Source organism: Moschus berezovskii, chromosome 10, assembly GCF_049115385.1.
Source record: "Moschus berezovskii isolate FMDL1 chromosome 10, NW_MosBer_1.0, whole genome shotgun sequence".
In the NCBI taxonomy this organism is placed as follows: Eukaryota; Metazoa; Chordata; class Mammalia; order Artiodactyla; family Moschidae; genus Moschus; species Moschus berezovskii.
Window position 1 is genome coordinate 105,536,336 of NC_142469.1, and position 19,368 is coordinate 105,555,703.

The 19,368-nt window shown below is 40.9% G+C and overlaps 1 protein-coding gene across 2 annotated transcripts in view; it reads left to right on the forward strand.

The window, feature by feature from the left end:
• The window catches only part of PACRG (parkin coregulated), a 545,678-nt gene that overhangs the window by 260,079 nt on the left and 266,231 nt on the right, over nucleotides 1–19,368 (forward strand). The window lies entirely within an intron of this gene.

Genomic DNA, 19,368 nt, shown 5'->3' on the forward strand with positions numbered 1-19,368 from the left:
AATCTGGGCCTTGTTGGACACGTTTCATGAACTGAAAAGTGCAAGAAACTAAATGAAATCAAAGGCCCCTTTCAGTTGAAAAAAAGAACAATGAGCCTAAATAAGTTAGGATTGATGAGTGGGCAATTCAATCACTTTCTGCCTTTGGGCAAGTCATTTTACCGTAAATGGAATTCTGGTTCTCACTTGTGAATCAAAAGGGGATTGAAATGAATGATTTAAAGTCATGCAAAATGACACGTTGCTCCCAGATGACTGAATTCGGGAGGTCTGAAAGCAGCACTTGCTTGACATATTTTTCAGAAATTCCCAGGAAAACACACTGAAATAGAGGCCATTTGATCCAGACAGAGTAGGGAGTAAATTAACTAAAAAGAAATTCATTCACTCATTTTTTCCATCCATTCATCCATCCGTCCAGGTCTGTGTGACAGCCCCTGTGATGTGTTAAGTTCTGGTCCAGACATAAAACAGTCATAAAGAGAGAAGACGTAACGAGGGAGACAAACTGTAAAGCTGTGCGTGTGGGTGTGTGCGCTCGCACACATGTGGCGGGGACCTGCGTGGCGCTGGGAGTAAACGTCATGTTTGCACAAAGCACTGTGGCCCCTTTGCTGCCAATACTGGGCCTCTTCTTGCTCTGGAGATTCCGTTTTCACGCATGACGTTGGGGGAGGAGCGGGGAGGGGAGGAGACGAAGCTGAAACTGATCCTGTCCTCGTGTCTCACTTCCGCCACTCTCTTCTCTCCTTCCCATCGGGCATCCCCGCGGCGCAGGAGGAATTTCTTGTGGCTTCACAAGAGCGAGGCGCTGTCTGGAACCAGCCTCCTATTATCCTTTTGTCCTTCCCATAGATGTTCAGGTGAACTCATAGGTGATCTCATGGGGTCGGGCATGGGCCTCCATCTTTTTATCTGCTGTGTAAGTTTCCATGGTTGGAACTGGTCCTCGGGCCATGCTTTTGGCATGAATAATGCCTGATGGCTGCTTCCGAAGCTTAGCTGCTGGCTGGATCTCTGAGTTCAGCTCATCAACGTTAGTGTTAGTTGCTTAGTCATGTCCGACTTTGTGCGACCCTCTGGACTGCAGCGCGCCAGGCTCCTCTGTCCATGGCAGGACTCTCCAGGCAAGAATACTGGAGTGGGTTGGCATTCCCTTCTCCAGGGGATCTTCCCGACCCAGGGATCGAAGCTGCATCTCCTGTGTCTCCTGCAGTGGCAGGCGGGTTCTTTACCACTAGCTCCACCTGGGGAGCCCTCAGCTCATAAGGGTGCCGCCAGAATTCAGCTGAGTCTGCCTGCCTGTTGCTGTCTTGCAGCCATCACCCCCAGTCTCTGCCGTGACTTGAAGCTTCCCCGGGCCATGCCCTGAGAAACCAAGCAAGCACAACGGCAAGGCTGGCACAATCCTCTACCGACATACATCTCTAGGCGGCCCCTGACCCTCCCTCGGCATTTACCGCACACGCGTAAGCACGCACGCGCATGCTCCCATCCTCGGTGGGGGTTCTGGACTCTAGTGCTGACCCCTTGCTCTCCGCCACCCCCTCCTCCACCCCTCCTGCCACCCTTGGATGCGGGGAACTTCCTCCTGCTTCCCCACACCCGTCAGAAAGGCAACATGATCTAGTTCATGCTCCCAAATAGGTAAATGTTTGGGTATACCCTCTGAATAATTACTCGTGTAATTATAATATGTCTACTGCTGGTACAGGGGAGCTCGGTGATAATAATAATGATTAACATGTACCTGGCGCTCTTCTAGATGATTTGCATGAGTGAACTAATGTATTATTTACAAGGCATTTGAAGCCTATACCAGTGTAATCCCTGCTTTAATGAGGCGCTGAGATGACTTGCGCAAGGACACACGAGTAAGTTACCAGCAGAAGCAGGATTTAGGCTCCAACATCTACTTACCTAGGCTCCAAAATAATCTCAGCCACCTTCACGGGACAGGATGCAGCCCTCGTAGGTTTGCATGAAATATAAATAAACATGAAACTGAAAAAGTACCGCAGGCACACAGGAAGGTGGAACGCATTCAGCAGAGAGTAAGATATGTGACGTAACTGGAACTCAGAACCTGAGAGCGAAATGTCAGAACACGAAGCTCCAAAGGGAGTTTGGGGGCAGACCCCAAAGGACTGAGTTCACCGCGGCGAAGAGATTAGGAGGTGCGCGGCACACGTCTGGTGAAGCACAGCTTGAAGACAAGTGACCCAGGCAATGCATTTTTAGAAAGGAGCGTCTGGCAGCACTTTGAAGAATGAACGCGGGTCAAGGGAGACCGGTGTCGGGCAGGCATTTGAGAATCTGCTGGTTGATGAATTCTTTCAGCGAAGGTGAGGTGGTCTGTACACCTGCAATTAACATGAAATGTTACAGATCGAAAGAAGAAAGGCTCAAACATGGCGTCCGGGGCTCACAAGTTAAGGCGTATGACCAAATGTAGACAGGTATACAGCTTAATAAATACCCTAGCAGAGGCATTGCCTGGAGAATCCCAGGGACGGGGGAGCCTGGTGGGCTTCCATCTATGGGGTCACACAGAGTCGGACACGACTGAAGTGACTTAGCAGCAGCAGCAGCAGAGGCATATACAAAATACTCCGGTGCTGCAAACTCTTAGTTCTTCGTCCTGGAGGGGACACGAAAGGCTCTCTGACCTGGGTGCCAAGTCAAGTTCGGTGGAAGCTAGAAACACTTGGAACACAGTTAACATTCCTTTAAGTCTGACAATAAAACCGTGGATCCCATGTGCCCGATATACCACAAGTTCTTAATAAAAATTAAATATTTTGTGGATTTGCAAACTAGGTATCTTAGCTGACCATAATTGTTGTACAGTGAAAAAGGTCTTCACCAACTTTGCTTTAGAGTGTTGTTTTTACTCCCAGACTAAAAATCATCCCTGTATTCTGTTCATTTTAAGACTCAGAGGAGGCGGGAGATGTTAGGCATCAACTGTGAACAAATACAGATCCTGTCCCCAGGGAGCATAGAGATCTCTGTAGAAACCTTGTTTCAGAGGAAACACGATGGGCATAACAGTATCTACATAAATGGCCATGTAAAAGTAATCATTTCAGTTCAGTCGTTCAGTTGTATCTGACACTTTACGATCCCATGGACTGCAGCATGCCACACTTCCCCGTCCTTCACAATCTCCCAGAGTGTGCTCAAACTCATGTCAGTGATGCCATCCAATCATCTCATCCTCTGTCATCCCCTTCTCCTCCTGCCTTCAAGTAACAAAAGACAATAAGCAGAGTCTAGAGAACCCAGGAATAAAGAGAATAGGTGGAGAAAGGCATTTAGAGATAGAAAGAAAAGAATTGCAAAGAATATTCTAAATAGCAGTGCTTGATCTTCTCTGAAGACACTGTCTTCACAGACGTTGGAAGGCAGAGTCCACTGGAAGAAGAGCGATACCGGCTCCCCAAATTGTATAATGAGAGGCATGAAAATGACCCTTTCACTTGGTGTGGTTTTGAACTTTCTCTGTAACCTTCACAGAGGTAAAGGAAATGCTCTTTATCTGACACACTAAGAAGAAAACATAGTAACATTTTAGAGCTTTCTCACACTGAAGAAAACAGTAACATTTTAGAGCTCTGTTTGGATACTGTGATTTAAGATGTTTGTTTCCAGAATTACACCCCAGTTGTACAGAGTGTGTATTTCCCCATGTGTCACTGGTATACTTGTAAAATGTCAAAATAGCTTGATGGTCAATATCACATCTGCTATAAAAGATGCACACTTAGGTGTGTGGCCTAAGGTTATACTCTGAAGCAGAGATTCAACGAGGCAGATAATATTTTTTCATTAAAAATTTGGCAAAGGTTTCAGCCGATAAATATGGAATAGGGAATTTTATGTGCAGTTACTTTATATACATCTTTTGTGGTCTTTCTGTGTGGTGTAGTACATGTTTGCATTCAATTGTTATTATGAATATTAGTGTTTTGGTAACAAAGACAGAATTTTCAGCATTGTGTGTTTTTATCCCCTAGATTTATTCTTATACTACTCAAACCCAGAAGGATGGTGTCATTTTCTCTAAAGATACTCTGACCTACGTGAAAGTCCCCTGCATCACTGGCAGACGTTGATGTGTGCCCGGTTTTAACCTGTGAGCTCTCTGGGCTCTGTGTTCTGTGTCCTTCACAAATGACTTCTGTTCTTCAATCACTTTGAACAAAATGACAGCAAGACCAGAATAGCTTAAGGAAATGTTGGCATACCCAAAAGATATATATATTTTTCCTCTACAAAGAGAACAGAGCAAAATTGAAAGCATGCAGTCAATACAGAGGAACTAGACTGACAGTTGCAGTTTATCAAAAAGTAACTCAGTAATGAAAACAATGGAGGGCTCCTTTGTTTCATAGCGTTCACCTACTGGTGCCTTCTACTTCCCAAGCCCTGTTCTCAGATTTTTGTGTATTAACTTACAACATTCACTGGGAAGTAGGTACTGTTACTGACCCACTTTACAGATGAGGAAACTGAGGCATGGGGCAATATAGTGGTTTGGAAGCACTCAGCGGCTAGTAATGGAGGAGCCCCGACTCTGCTCCAGAGCCACACGCGTTTACTCCTCCAACCTGCCTCCCTCCTTACTGCGGACCTGCAGTTCACACTAACAACTGTCCTTTAGAGCTTCCCCAACGGCTCAGTGGTAAAGAATATGCCTGCAGTGCAGGAGACATGAGTTCGATTCCTGGATCAGGAAGATCCCCTGGAGAAGGGAATGGCACCCCAGTCCAGTATTCTTGCCTGGAAAATTACATGGACAGAGGAGTTCTGGCGGGCATGCCAAAGAATCACCAGGCAAATTGATGTGCCTTTTCATAGTCTGGTGGCATCTTTCCTGAAACCTTTCCCCTTGGTTCCATGCACCCAAATTATCTCTCCTTCCTTTTCACTTTACCCAATTACATGGGCCAACTCTTTCAGTACTTGGAGAAGAGCAATTAGATATTCTAATTTGAATTATACCTCAAGATGTAAATAGCCTTTAAGGGGAGCATACCTAAGGATATTTTGTTTCTAAAAAAACATGAAACAAAACTTTGATAAATCTATGGAGATGTTTTCGAGGGTAGGATCTTCCTGTGACTCCCCTCCTCCCCCGAGCTTTGCACGGAATGGAGAACACATTCACAGGCTGGAAGGTGCGCCAGCCCATGAACAGGTATACCATGCGTTTGTGAGAGGGAGAACCATAGTCTTTCTACGTGCTGATGATGGGTCTCCATGAGATGGTTCCGGTTCCTTGTAAACAGCCCTCTTCTTGAGAAACATTTTTTATATTGTTGTTCAGTTGCTAAGTTCTGTCTGACTCTTTGGGACCCCATGGACTGCAGCACGCCAGGCTTCCCTGTCCATCACCATCTCCTGGAGTTTGCTCAGGCTCATGTCCATTAAGTCAGTGATGCCATCCAACCATCTCATCCTGTCATCCCCTTCTCCTCCTGCCTTCAGTCTTTCTTTTTTAATATATATTGCCATGAAAAAATCACTGCCGTAACATGTTTCACAATTTATATACCTTATTTCATAAACTTTGCCAGTTTTCTTTTTTCCAATAATCATTTGTTTCCACTGTGATAATTTAGTAGAACATTCGATTCATATTTTTCCTTAATGCAAAGCTCGTGCACTCTGGCTGTCCTGTATGATTTTCTTAGCTCCCTGGTCACCAAGTTCCCAGACTCTTTGTTTTCCTCACTGAGGACTGTCCTCATGGGTTCTATTGAAGATCTCACTTCACACTCCTATGAGACCATGATCTCTATGAAGTGACCCTGAAGTCACTAGTACTGACCCGTTTGCAAACCCCAAAATGTCTGTCTTAAATCTTTGGCCATATACACTCAAAGGTTTCATAGTCTACATCCCGAACTGAATGTGTAGCCTGTTATATATCCAGAATGCTGATCTCGTCTCATCATGCAGCACTTAACGAGGTTTCCTTCCCCAGGGAAACTGTACCTCTTTACCTCAACTCATAACCATCTCTCCTTTCTCTAAACCAGGGCTTTTCCTCTGGGTGTGTATGCTTTCACTGGTGTTTACTCCTGTATACCGTGAATTTTGGCTTCACTTTTGATATGATATTATTGGCAGAGAATAGAGAGGGAGTTAATATCATTTAGCACATAGTGTCTCATTTAATTGATGCTTTTGAACCGTGGTGCTGGAGAAGACTCTTGAGAGTCCCTTGGACTGCAAGGAGATCAAACCAGTTAATCCTAAAGGAAATCAGTCCTGAATATTCATTGGAAGGACTTATGTTGAAGCTGAAGTTCCAATACTTTGGCCACCTGATTTGAAGAGCCGACTCACTGGAAAAGACCCTGATGCTGGGAAAGATTGAAGGCAGAAGAACGGGGGCAGCAGAGGATGAGATGGTTGGATGGCATCACCGACTCAATGGACATGAGTTTGAGCGAGCTCCAGGAGGTGGTGAAGGACAGGGAAGCTTGGCGTGCTGCAGTCCACGGGGTCGCAAAGAGCTGGACAACACAACTGAGTGACTGAACAGCAATGACATCTCAATTAATTATGATAAGCCTGGGAATGGGGTTTCTCTTTGCAAATAGTGAAGAAAACCCCAGAGAAGGTCAGTAAGTTTCTACCAGTCACATATTTAAAGTGATGGAACTCACCTCGTACGAGTACTAGATTTGGACGCAGATCTGCCTGATTGCAACTCCAAGCTGCTCTCCATAAACGAAGTGTGTCATTAGTTTACCCTTTCAATAAACGGTTAATATTAAAATATGAATCCAAGGAAATAAGTAATATTTTTTCTGAACACACTTTCTTTTTTTTCCCTACTCCCTAATTCCAATGTTCAGCCCAACACTCTTAGCTAGTTCAGTGATTCAGTAGATATTTGTTGCTTTTTAAAGGTGAAATTGAAGAAATATAAGAACTTCCCAGTATAAAGAACCTTAATAAATTTGTGACTAATCCCTGAAAATTATATACACAGCAGAATTATCTGCTGATGTAAGAGACAACCAATACTGCTATCATAGTAACTTCTTAAAGTTGCTTCACAGCATTAATTTCACCTAAATTAATCCTTTCCAAAGCTCTTTAATTCTCCTTATTTGGTTGAGTGTATTAAGGTTCACAGTAAATTTTCTAATCATGGAGAGTTTTTGTAAAATAATTCCATACTCTACGATTGACACCAATGGTAAAAGCCACAAATAATCTGTTTCTGTCTCAATTCCTAAGACTGTGCCAAGACTTTCTAGGCCTTTCATATATTGCTTGCTTTTCCCAAAATATAATTATTCCCTCTCTACCCCTGATAAAAATTATGCCATTTTTACCATTATACAGAAATGTGATGAATGAAAGAGAAACTTTGAAGATGTACTTTAATAGATATTTTGCTCCTTTTTAATCTACCCTCCTGACAATTAAAAAAAAAAAAAAAGCTGTTTGAAAAAATTTAGGAGATTCCCTTAACTGGGAATTTTTTTTTTTTCATTTATTCCATTTGAGCATCACTCATTGACTGCTACAGTTAGGAACACACAAGTCCTGGATAATAAAGGTTAAATGTGCATAAATTCGAGATCTGCTTACAACTGACCTTTAGCTGTCTTATTAGCATTTCTGACAGAAACTTGAAATAAGGTTATTCCATAAAATAATTTGATTCTCCAGTCCCAAGTCCAGATTTGTTATTCAGTAATTATTATATTAATAACATCTTCCAGCTAGACAAAACCTTCAGTATTTGTAATAAACAGCAAGCCATCAAGATAGTGAAAATGTGACAGGTCAATGGAAAGAAACATTGTGGTCCCAACAGGTCACTGAGCCTCTCAAATCTTGTACTTCTCGCCTTAAGAATAGAAAACTTGCTTTGAGTTTAGGTCAAACTTGTAGATTAACTTGAGCATAAGTCACCACCGTCATAAGTTTGTCTGTTCACCCATGAGTATAGTCAGTGTATTATTTGTTCATAGAAGACCATTCCTGTTTTCCATTTATAGTTGTCAGTAATCTTTGGTAATTGTCTCCATAAAGTCTTATGGACTGTTAGTTTTATTACTCTGCTTGCGTGCTAAGTTGCTGCAGTTGTGTCCAACTCTTTGCGACCCTATAGACTGTCGCCCGCCAGGCTCCTCTGTCCATGGGATTCTCCAGGCAAGAATACTGGCATGGGTTGTCATTTCCTTCTCCAGGGGATCTTCCCAACCCAGGGATCAAACTCGCATCTCTTACATCTCCTGCATTGGCAGGCGTTACCTTAAAGGGTTTATTTGCTTCATTTCTTGCTATTGTGAACATTAAAAACATATAAATTTTAATGGCATATAGTGATACTACTATTTTTAGTTTGCTGATCTTTTATGCAGCAATTTTTCTGCACTCTCTTACTAATTAAACTTGCTTGTAGATTCTCTGGGTACACTATGTGGATAGCCATAACATCCTCAAACCAGAGCTTTTTTCCCTGCCAATCTTTATGTGTATTTTATTTTCAGCATTAGCTTGAGTCTCCAGGACAATGATAAATAGCAATGATGGTTAGCAATCTTGTTTCTTTTCTAAGGATTTCAATGGACTTTTCCATAATTTAAAAGTTCCTAAAGTTTCACCATAAAGTATGATATTTGCTGTAGGTTTTTCCTACAATGTTTTTATTTTTTATTTTTACTGTAGTAAAATAGTGTTTTTATTTTTTAATGAATGATTTTATCAAATGCTTTATCTGCATCCATTAAAATGATCTTATTTTTCATCCTTTCAAAATTTAAACATGATGTTGAAATATTCTGATATTATTGAAATACAGCCAATTTGGTCATACTTTTTTAACATGCTATTGAATTCAATTTGCCTGTTGTTTTATTTTGATTCAGTGAGATTAGACTGTAGCTATTTGATTCTAGTGGCAAGATTATGCTGGCCTCATATAGTGAGCTGTGTAGTTTTCCTTTTTTCTTTATTCTCTAAAGGAGTCTGTATAAATGGGCATTTTTCTGTTCTTTTAAGGTTAAGTAGTCTCATTGTAAATCAATTCTTAACATGCTGTTATTTCTATAAGGATTTTTCCCTTTGATCTATGAGTAATTTAAAAGTGTAAATTTCCAAATGTATGGAAGCTAAAAGCTTGGCTGTCTTTTAGTTAATGATTTGTTATTTAATTTTCTTAAAAAAATTTAACACATGTGACATAGGTATTTCGGAATTTCTTGAGACTTACTTTGTGGCTTTGTGTTCATCTAGTTTTCTAAACTCTCTCACATGTGCTTAGTTGCTCAGTCATGTCCGACTCTTTGCGACCCCATGGACTATGCAGTCCATGGAATTCTCCAGGCCAGAATACTGGAGTGGGTAGCCTTTCCCTTCTGCAGGGGATCTTCCCAACCCAGGGAATGAACCCAGGTCTCCCTCATTGCAGGCAGATTCTTTACCAACTGAGCCACAAGGGAAGCCTGTGCTTGTAAAGAATGTGTCTTATCTAATTATTGAATGCAAGTTTTTATATTGTATATCCTTTAAGTAAACCTGTGTCTAAAATTTATTGTCTAAACTTCATATTGAAAAGTAAACAAATTATGATAACAGAAAAACAGAAAAGGAAAGGTAATAACAGGGGAGCCTTGACATATTAAAGTCTATTAAGCAATTGTGATAATTCAAATAGTGTTGTCATGAATAAAAATTAAAAAAAGATCAGTACAATAGAATAGAAAGTCAAGAAGTAGGGCTTTATGATAAAGTGGAACTTCTAACCAGTGGAAGATTATTAAATAAATATGATGGAACAACCAGGTAGCCACTTGGAAAAAAGTTGCCACTGGAAGCATACTTCACACCTACACCAAGAAAAGTTACAAATGCTTTAATGATTTAAATATAAGGGAAAAAATCATAAAAGTACTAAAGTAAGCAATTATAAATTATCTTTTCTAATTGTTTCTATTCTTTCTGCTATAGAATGGAGGAAACTTTTCTAATGATGACTCAAACTTCAGAACCCATAAAAAATTAATAAATTCTAAAACAAAAAATCTTCAAAAAATTGAAACTCCTATCATACACAAAGGATAAATCCCCATAATATAAAAGAGCTCCTAAAGAAAAAGTTCAATGTAACTTTAAAAAAAAATGCCAAGAATGTGAAAGTACAATTCACATAAAAGGACATAAAAGTGTCTTTCAAAAATATCTTTAAAATGTGATTATTCTCACAGTAGAAGAAATACAAGTTAAAATAACAGAAAAATCAGTCAGTTCAGTTCAGTTCAGTCGCTCAGTCGTGTCCGACTCTCCGCGACCCCATGAATCACAGCACGCCAGGCTTCCCTGTCCATCACCAACTCCCGGAGCACACTCAAACTCATGTCCACAGAGTCGGTGATGCCATCCAGCCATCTCATTCTCCGTCGTCCCCTTCTCCTCCCGCCCCCAACCTTTCCCAGCAGAAAAATAACATTTGCCTATTTGCTGTTGCTATTCAGTCACTAAGTCATGTCTGACTCTTTGCAACCCCATGAACTGCAGCATGCCAGGATTCCCTGTCCTTCACTATCTCCCCGAGTTTGCTCAAACTCATGTCCGTTGATTTGCTGATGCCATCCAACCATCTCGTTTTCTGTCATCCCTTTCTCCTCTTGCCTTCAATCTTTCCCAGCATCAGGGTCTTTTCCTGTGAGTTGGTTCTTCTCATCAGGTGGCCAAAGTATTGCAGCTTCAGCTTCAACATCAGTCCTTCCAATGAATCTTCAGGACTGATTTCCTTTAGGATTGACTGGTTTGATCTCCCTGCAGTCCAAGGGACTCTCAAGCGTCTTCTCCAGCACCACAGTTTGAAAGCATCAATTCTTCAGCACTCAACCTTCTTTATTTTGCCTATAGTAATTGTCAAAAATCAAAGTTTGTTGATTTTCTCTTTGGATAGGCAATGAAGAAACAGTTACCCTCATATGTTGCTGATGGGAATATAATTTACTATCATTCCTATGAAGCACCACTTGGCAAAATACATAAATATTGCAAATACAGTTTCTCTTCCAGGAATTTCTCCTCTATCACACTTATTATATGTTTTACTGTACCTTTATTTTCCATCCTTTTCTGACATTCTATTTTGAATATACCTCTTATAAACAAATTTGTAGCTGAAGTATATTTTCCCTCTCTTCAGAATCTTTTACCTAGAGAATTTAATCTGTTTACACTTACAATGATTGTTTATCTATTTGGATTCATCCTACATATTTTCTTCTCTTCATGTTTTCTGGTGGAGGCAGGTGGGATGTTCAGTCAGCCTTTTGTAGTGTTGATAGAGCTTTATTCCCTCTGCTATGTTCTTGCTCTTGAAAGTTAATTTTATTTCTATTCTTTCCATGTGTATCTTTGCACTTTAACATGCTGAATTAAGTCTAAGGTTAATCATTTTATCCTCATCCCTGTCAATGCAAAGACCTTACTCTGATGCAGGTCACTTTTCTCTCATCTTTATTTCTCCCTCCTGGTGTCTACAGATCAACCTTTAAATCACTGTAATTAGTAATGTTTGCATTTTTATAGTCAATGCTTATTTATTCTTATCAATGTGTTTGAAAAAAGTGGATACTATTATCTGTTCCATCTCTCTTTGTCCTCAGTTCACTTCAGCTTTTAATAAATTTTATCCTTTGGCTAAAGTGATAATCCTTGGGTTAAAATAAGAGCAACAACAAAATCCAAACAAACAACAAACCTTTCGGTTTGTGTCTTGGCCAAATACATTTAATTTGGTTTTATTTTTAAATGGTGATTTAGCTGAGTGTTGTATTCAAGACTAACAATTACTGAAACCTTTCAGCACATTGAAAGGTTCTTACCCTGCCTTCTTGCTTCTATTTCATTAGTTAGACATGTAAATTAAGTCTAATTTTGGTCCTTTATCTATGATCTGCCTTTTTTACCCTGCCTCCTGGCCTCTATTTCATTAGTTAGACATAGAAGTTAAGTCTAATTTCAGTCCTTTATCTATGATCTGCCTTTTGTTTCTGCTGCTGCTGCTGCTAAGTCACTTCAGTCGTGTCCGACTCTGTGCGACCCCATAGACGGAAGCCCACCAGGCTCCCCCCTCCCTGGGATTCTCCAGGCAAGAACACTGGAGTGGGTTGCCATTTCCTTCTCCAATGTGTGAAAGTGAAAAGTGAAAGTGAAGTCGCTCAGTCGTGTCCGACCCTTAGCGACCCCACGGACTGCAGGCTAGCAGGCTCCTCCATCCATGGGATTTTCCAGGCAAGAGTACTTTTGTTTCTCAGTTCAGTTCAGTTCTGTTCAGTTCAGTCGCTCAGTCGTGTCCAGCTCTCCGCGACCCCATGAATCACAGCACGCCAGGCCTCCCTGTCCATCACCAACTCCCGGAGTTCACTCAAACTCATGTCCACAGAGTCCGTGATGCCATCCAGCCATCTCATTCTCGGTCATCCCCTTCTCCTCCCGCCCCCAACCCTTCCCAGCATCAGAGTCTTTTCCAGTGAGTCAACTCGTCGCATGAGGTGGCCAAAGTATTGCAGTTTCAGCTTCAGCATCAGTCCCTCCAATGAACACCAGGATTGATCTCCTGTAGAATGGACTGGTTGGATCTCCTTGCAGTATAAGGGACTCTCAAGAGTCTTCTCCAACACCACAGTTCAAAAGCATCGATTCTTCGGCGTCTAGTCGCTTTTAAATCTTTTCCTTGACGTTGGAGTTTTATAGTTTTTATCTGAAAGGTGTCTAGATATTCATGTTCTACCTGAAAATTCAGACTTTGGTTTGATTTTGAATGCGTCTCCGCCATCATTACTCCAGCCCCCGTTCCTCCACACTCTGCCCTCTCTGAAGTCCCGTGAGTCAAATGTGGGAGCATCTTGGGTTGGGATTTATCTGCACCTTTTCCATTGCCTCACCTCCCTGTGCTGACTTTGTGTTGGCCCCTTGGTTCTGTGATCCAGACCCCCATTCTCTTTTAATCTGGAACCAGTCTATTCTCCAAACTCCTATTGGATTTTAAGGTTAATGATACTATGTTTTCTGTTAAGTAAATATTAAGACTTCCATAATTTGCTTTTATCTGAGCCCCAGACGTTTCCTTTCCATGTCTGAAAACATTTTTTTTCCCCTTAATTCCTTGAATTATTTGGTTAATTCCTTTGGGTTTCTGCTTCTCAAGTGAAGTTTTTCCCAGCAAGAACTTTGTCAAACATTAAACTTCCTATTTCCACAAATTTGTGGACGGAGTTTCTGGTCCTCTTTTTCAAGTGAGACAGCACTGTTAGGCCTCCAGCGAGTGCAGGAGCTTCAGCCTAACTCCCTTCTCTTGCCAGATGCTCTCTTTTCTTAACTCTTGAGATTTTAAAAGTTCATTCTCAGTCTTATGACGTGATCTGTGTCCGACACAACCTAGGGTCGGACACTGTCATCTCTGTGACTCTGGTGTTTATCTTTAGCATCTGAGGATTTCCTAACTTCAACTTCAAATTAAACGCATTTTGGTTTTTTTTAGACTTTAAATCAGTGTAAGGATCCATATTATCCATCCTGTGTGAAATGTCCTTTTTGACACTAAAGAACATTTTTCACATTAAAGTCTTACTTTTTAAATCATGTACTATTACAGGATTTTAGCTATATATTTGGTATCATTGAGAAAATGCAGTGAAAGCGTTAGTCACTCAGCTGTGTCTGACTCTTTGCAACCCCATGGACTGTAGACTGCCAACTCCTCTGTCCATGGGATTCTCCAGGCAGGAATACTGGAGTGGTTGCCATTCCCTTCTCCAGGAGACCTTCCCAACCCAGAGATGGAACCCAGCTTCTGCACTGCAGGCAGATTCTTTACCATCTGAGCCACCAGTGGTTCTTCATCACAAACACATCCACACACATTTGAAAAAGAGAAGTGCATCTGTGTTTGGAATATGTTGTGTGTATCATTTGTGTTAGTTGCTCAGTAATGTCTGACTCTTTGCGACCCCATGGACTGTAGCCCTCCCGGCCCCTCTGTCCATGTGATTCTCCAGGCAAGAATACTGGAGTGGGTTGCCATTTACTTCTCCAGCATCATCTGTAAACAATGCCTCTTTGTAAGATCTCTTGTAGCAGTTTAACAGTTGCCTTAAGGATTGAAAATAGTAAGGTAAAGCTTTATGTTAGAATGTCATAAGAAGTCTAGATGAGGTCATAATACATTAGTAGATAAGTACACCTTTTCAGATTTTTGTGATTCTAAGCAAGATTCTCGGTTGTTACCATAGGACTCGTAATGACAGATACTATTAATAACGCTTCATTTGCTAATTGAAGCAAAGGCATGGAAAGTGTAAGAGTAAGGTTTTGATTTGAGTTTTTTTTTTTTTTTAATGAGACTCATAACCTCATTGGTTTTCTGATCTTTCAGTGCAGCATTATTTCCTTGCATATTTGTTATGGGGATTAAAAACATATTTGATAGAAGAGGTGAAGTTAGAATTGTATTGCTTTTGACTAAAGGTCGCTGTAAGATTTAGAGATCAACTTGTAGGTACTATGTGATCTTTTAAAAGTTATAAAATGTAAATTTAAAAGAGAGAAATTCTGTGAGTAAAATACTAGATGTTTCTAGACTTAATATCCAAGCTGTCATCAATCAATATTTTACCATGGAATTGTATATGGTATGTTCAAAACAGCCCTTGTTCTTTGTCTCATTTCAAACAGCTTTCTTTGAATTCTGGAGTTCTTGCATAAACTTTGAAGAAAGGTTCCTGAATTTTATAGTAGTTTGAAAGTTACTATTTTTACAGTAATAGTAAAGAAACATAAATTATAATTCACCTGTTATGAAGAAATTATCTTAAAAGAAAACTAATTTATATAACTGAAAAAAGTTCCCTGCTACATGAGTGGTAAAAATGATCTTTTGTAAGTTTAAATGAATAAAAGAAGCCAGCAATTTAAAAAGACCTCTACAGGATAATAGTTGTCATGTGGCAAATATACATGCAAAGATAAATAAGAGATCTACTAATTTATGTCTAAAGTAAGTAAGTTGCTCTGTCGTGTTCGACTCTTTGCAACCCCATGGACTGTGGTCCACCAGGCTCCTCTGTCCATGGGATTTTCCAGGCAAGAGTACTGGAGTGGGTTGCCATTTCCTTCTCCAGGAGATCTTCCCAACCCAGGGATTGAACCCAGGTCTCCTGCATTGCAAGCAGACGCTTTACCATCTGAGCCACCAGGGAAGTCTAGTTTGTTTTAATCTTGCATTATTCTCAACACCTAGATATTTTAGAAAGATTATCTTGTGTTATTCCAACATATTAATTATAGACCCACATTAATATGTTTGTTTTTGATGACACTGTGAAAAACAGAAACTTTTCCTTCTAAAGTTTTAAAGGTAAACAGAATAGCATATTATTAAACCCTAAATGATTTCTAGTGAAATGAGAAGCAGCGAGAAGCCTGGGGTGATTGTCTATTAAAATACTCACAAAGTTGCTGAAATATACATCATAGCTGCAGTCTTAATGGAGAAAACATGGCATTTTATTTGTGGGATTCCTAAGTGTATAGAAATGTACGCACTTCCTCACATCACAGGGTCAGCGTTAGACACCAGCGCCTCCGCGCACTCAGCCGTGGTTCCCACCCTCGGTTCCAGATGTGGTCATTCATCATCTAGCCTTTGTTCCGCAGCTGAGTACGCTTCTCAAAGAGTTAACCCAGAGGACAGATTCAAAAGGTCAGAATTAAAATCAAGTACATGCTTACTGAGTATTCACCTATTATGTGCCAAACACCCTTCTAGGCAATGACAAGCTCCCCACACAACGGAACTTGAAAAACTGCAATGAATAAATGATAAGAGCCACAAAGAAAATCAAGCAGAGCAGCAGGCAGTGGTAAGAGGGCCTCAGCGAACTGAAGTCTGGATGAAAGGGAGTGGTCAGCGACTGAGAGGTCTGGAAAGGAAAGGAAGGGTGCCTTCAGAGAGCGTCTCTACGGAGGAAGGAGGGGGAAAGAAAAGGCACCATGCGTCCAGGGAACAGCGCTGCAGAAGCGCAGTGTGCAGGGAAGGGAGCAACCGGTCAGGGAGGCCCTGGTGGCACCTTGGTCAGGGGCCACAACAGGGCAAGACCCAACTGTGCAGAGAAAGGAAGCAGGAAGGAAAAACCCAAATAGGAGATTGATTCGAGGCTGTTGCAGTAATCCAGGTAAGGAAGGTTGGTGGCTTAGGCTCAACGGGTAGTAAATAAAACGGTGGAGAAGTGAGTGAACTAAGCATCTGTTTGGAGAGAGAATCCATCAACCTTCTGATGGATTGGATGCAGAATTTGAAGGAAGGAAATCAAGGATGAACCCCGGTGATAAGGGCATGCTGTCAGGAGGCCTGGGGAGGATATCGTCATGAGATCAACTGTGCCGTGCTGATGAAAGCCACACAGGAACCGGAGGACTGGGCAGAGTGAAGGTCACCAGGGATAAAAGCAAGAGCAGTGACACCTTAGGGAAGTGGGTTGAAGTGAGGAGGGTCAAGAAGCACAGACACCTTAATTGTGGAAAACAGTGTGAACATTGTGTGGTAATGAGAAGGAACTCTTCGAATAAAAAGAAAAATACAGTAGAGCCAAGTCAGATACATCATTTCAGATAGATCATTCAAAACAAAACAAATGCACACAGAGTTCCTGATTGCAGATGGAATGGAAGAATGTTCCCTAAGGCCTAGGCCAGATTCATCGGCTGAAACAATGTTACAATGATAAAGAGGAAACCTCAGAAGATGTGCAAACAGGAAAGAAAGTTAGGTACAGAAAATCACCCTGTGGCAAGTAGCAACATGTCTAGAGTTTTAACAAGTTTTAAGTTTCCATCCTCAAAATATGATGGCAAGTTGTTATCCCATTATTAAGTCAATAGATCTGAGTGAAATAGACATGCCAGATGATAAACAGGCCAGAAGAAGAACTTGCAAGAAGAGAATTTCTGATATGAAAGAACTGCTGTGGTCAATGTGCTCAAAGTGGTCACTCAGTCCGACTCTTTGTGACCCCATGGACTGTAGCCCGCCAGGTTGCTCCGTCCCTGGGGTTCTCCGGGCAAGAGCACTGGAGTGGGCCGCCATTGCCTTCTCCAATGCGTGAAAGTGGAAAGGGAAAGTGAAGTCGCTCAGTTGTGCTGCCTCTGTGCGACCCCACGGACTGCAGCCCACCAGGTGCCCCCGTCCCTGGGGTTCTCCAGCCAAGAACGCTGGAGTGGGCCAGCGTGACAGCGGGGAGGGAAGGCGAGACCATCTTTTTCCTCTGCAGTCGCAGTCTTCCGTTCAAACTGCTGCCTGTCAAACGCTCTTTCCTTTCCTAAAACGTTTGAAATCGTGTGCATTCTTGAAATTTGTTATCTGAATATGCAATGTAAAACAGGAGAGGAAAAAACAAATCCAGCTATGAGGTGCTTAGAAAAGGTACTCTTAAAATACAGGGAATTCTTCTCATTGCTCGGTGGTGACTTAAATGGGAAGGAAATCCAAAAAAGAGGGGATATATGTATACGTGTGGCTGACACACTTTGCTGTATAGCAGAAACGAACACAACATTGTAAAGTAACTATACTCCAATAAAACATTTTAGATATAACAAAAATAAAAGCTTATCATCAACCCCCATATATATAATATACATTTGTATATAATGCTACATATGTAAATATAATATCAGAGGAGGACAAAAGTGAAAGGATATTAAAAGGTATAGTAGATAAACTAGTGATAGCAATATTATTATTCAGTTAGACTAAGAAAAAACTCCTTAATAATGATAAAGACAGAGAAAGGAGGGGAAAGGGCGATTACAATGATGCTGAAATTTGATGCTCCTAACAAAAGCCTCAGAAGGAGCATCATGTCCTGCAGCCAGCCTGCTTGGGTTTGGATCCCAGTTCTATCACTAACCAGCTGCAAACCTTAGGCAAGTTATTAAACCTCTCTCTGCCTCAGTTTCCTTGTATTGAAAATTGAGATGCCAACAATACCTACCTCTTAGAGCTGTTGGTCCTCCCAGCCAGCTCGGTGGTAAAAAACTGACCTTCCAGTGCAGGAGACATGGGAGACAAGTTCAGTCCCTGGGTCAGGCAGATCCCCTGGAGGAGGAAATGGCTACTCACTCCAGTATTCTTGTCTGGAGAATCCCATGGACAAAGGAGCCTGGAGGGCTACAGTCCAGGGGATCGCTAAGAGTTGGACATGACTGAGCAACGGAGCTTTGAGCTGTTCTGAGGACTAAGTGAACTAATACACATAAGTATTCATGGTAGTGTCTGGTGCCATTAAATGACATTTTTATTGGTGCTATTGTTGCTGTTGGACTTGTTGCTCCAAATCATACCCCCCCAAAAAAAAAAATCAACAAAATTCCAAGGAAAAATGGGTATGTCAGTTATCTTAGTGGGATATTTTTAACTTACTTCCATAAAATAAATACATTTTTTAAATGTTTGAGAAAGGTGTGACATAGATGTAATGAAATATTTATACAGGCTATTTTATCTTTAAAGACATCACACACCAAAATGTAAATAAAACAATCCATACAACAAAACTATGAAATTGAAAGGAAAAAGTAAATGAAAAGTAACATTCAGAGACCAAAAATTAAGATGACAGACATTAACTGGACATATATTAAAATACAAAGTCTTAGTTGATATTAAAGTACAAAATGTAGTGATTTGCTCCTTTATAAGAGACTTACGTAAAAATGCAGCAATGGGTTTAAAAAGATTTAGCAAAAACTAAAAAACACAGTACAGGTGACACATTATAAAATTAGGTTACAAGGTAAAACTGTAGACAACAGCACTGTACTTTTTGGAGCTGAATGATACATTGATTTTTTTAATTGTGAAAAATAGTGCTCTAAAATGTTTTCAAATTCACAAAAATCATTGAGAAGGTTAGTATTAAATACAAACTTCATAAACTTTTACTGTGAATAAAGCAAATTTTACAATCATCCAAGCAATACAAAGTAAAATTTATATCTGTATATACCTCCATTTAGGATGTATTTTCCAAGCCCTGCTTCCAAAAGGACATGAACATTCAAATCTTGAGTTCTTACTCCCTTAGTTAGCCGGGTAATTCATGAGCAATCTGGAGACAGACCTCCCACTTGGGGAATTTTAAGACGTTTGACTCACCCAGACTCATGGTAAGCACTCAGAAGTTTGGAGGAGTTATTATCTGTAATTTGCACCAGGGGCAGGCAGGATAGACACCCCAGAATTCAGGGCGAGAACTGGAGGCTCTGAAAACTTCCTAAGTAAAAGGGTTTCTCTGAGGTCCTGATGGAATCCTCACT